Here is a 1,914-nt window from a genome sequence, read left to right on the forward strand (position 1 = left end):
AGCAGAAGGGACCTCATCACATGAAGACAGTGAGACTGAGAGCCCACTGATGGGTTTTGTCCATTAATGAAAAGGTGCACAACAGTAATGAATAGAATGCAAGGCAACAGCAAGATGGACATGACATTTTGTGATATGTACTGGCCAAAAACACTTTTATCCTGTTAAAGTGCCACTTTTCTAGCCTTGGGTGATAAAGTCCCAAGAGAAAGAAAAAAAAGTACTCAGCCTCTTCCTAATTACACTCTGCTCTCCACATTTGCAGCTTTGATTTTTGTGGATTTGATTATTCATGGATTTGATTAATATGTTCTCTCTAAGAATATCTAGGTCCTCCAATGTGACTCTGCCAGAAGTTGCCCATAGACTCACACTGAAACAACTAGAGATTTCTAGAGGAAACACTTCTCTAGGCATTCATGGGTCCTTCAGTGCAATTCTGTGGTCAACTTCTGCCAGATGTTGGCCATAGAGTTAAGATGGTGGACCCAAAAATTCCTAGATAGGTGTTCCCTAAGGTTAAAAAAGAGTAGTTTTTTGTTTGAGGTCCCCCCCCCCACTTTCACAGGATTCCTGTGACTTTAAGCACTGTAATTAAAGAATTTTTAACATGTTACATTTTAATGCGTAACTATTGTCACTTTTTAAATTGTTAATTGTTTTTTAGATTTTAGATTTATACATTTTAATGCTTTTGTATTGTTTTAAGTTTGCTGTTTGCTACCTTGAGTCCCTATATTGGGAGAAAGAGAAGATATAAGTAGTAGTAGTAGTAGTAATAATAATAATAATAATAATAGTACACAAAAAAGTGTTAAATTCAGTATAATTTATTCTAGTATGCATGCTTAGGAATACAATATGCATACATTGTTTAAATGAGATATAGTCATAGGAAAGGATCAGCATTTGTTGTTGTTGTAATTATTTTTCCTTTTTATTATTCTTATAAATGCAGTCATTTTCTACATATGTAGAGAAAAAGTTAGCATGGCTATAGTAATCAGTGTTGTGGAAAACTCTTAGTTTTGCTTTGTTTTGTTACTCCCCATGACCTTCCAGCAACTCTGATTATTTTATTTATTTGTTTGTTTGTTGTGGGGCAATTTATCATGTTTTGCTCAAGCAGTTTTAGGCTGGGGAGGCCTTTTTTATTAATGGGAAGTGACCCAGCAATTATTCTTCTAATCACTTCTTGATGGAGAAAATCCCATTTTGGCCTAAAATAGCCCAGGCTAGGCACCCAGTGAAACAGCCTTCCAAGTTTCCAAGGGAAGCATTCAGAAGTGATTTGGGTGAAATACTTTTTTGGGGAATGGTCTGTTTTTCAGTTTGGGAAGGCAGCAGAGGGTATGGCCTCCTTGTCAGGGATGATGGGAGTTGTAGCTCTTCACCTCTGGCTCGAACTCACCACCTGGTTGTGCACCGCGCTGACCAGTTTTGGCCAGTGGTTATAGCTTAGCAGAGTTACAGAGAACAGGCTGAAGACCCCGACAAATTCTCCAAGCCTTCTCACTCTTGCTTCCACAGAAGTCTTCTCCCTTCTTCAGGATCCAGCTGGTTCTTGTAGCTTCACCCAAGACACCAGACAACTCAGTAGTCTTATATAAAAGATCTACTTTATTCTACTATATACAGCTCCAAAACTATCCAACACAACAATACTCAACTCCTCACTCTCCACTCTACTACCCACAAAATACATTGGGATTCTTAGTCATTCTTATAGTCAATGCAAGATACCACCCACTGTTGTCTGTTTCCACCCAGTAGGCGTGTACACCATTCTCACTGGTTCTTTTGGTTCATCCTACAATTAATGATTTCATCATCTCAGCCTTGACCACTTAACAATTGTCAGGTGTGTCCAATCATCCACTTTACATTTTTGTCCTTGGCATTCAGGACTTGTTA

This window comes from Sceloporus undulatus, chromosome 3 (genome assembly GCF_019175285.1).
Source record: "Sceloporus undulatus isolate JIND9_A2432 ecotype Alabama chromosome 3, SceUnd_v1.1, whole genome shotgun sequence".
NCBI classification, from domain to species: Eukaryota; Metazoa; Chordata; class Lepidosauria; order Squamata; family Phrynosomatidae; genus Sceloporus; species Sceloporus undulatus.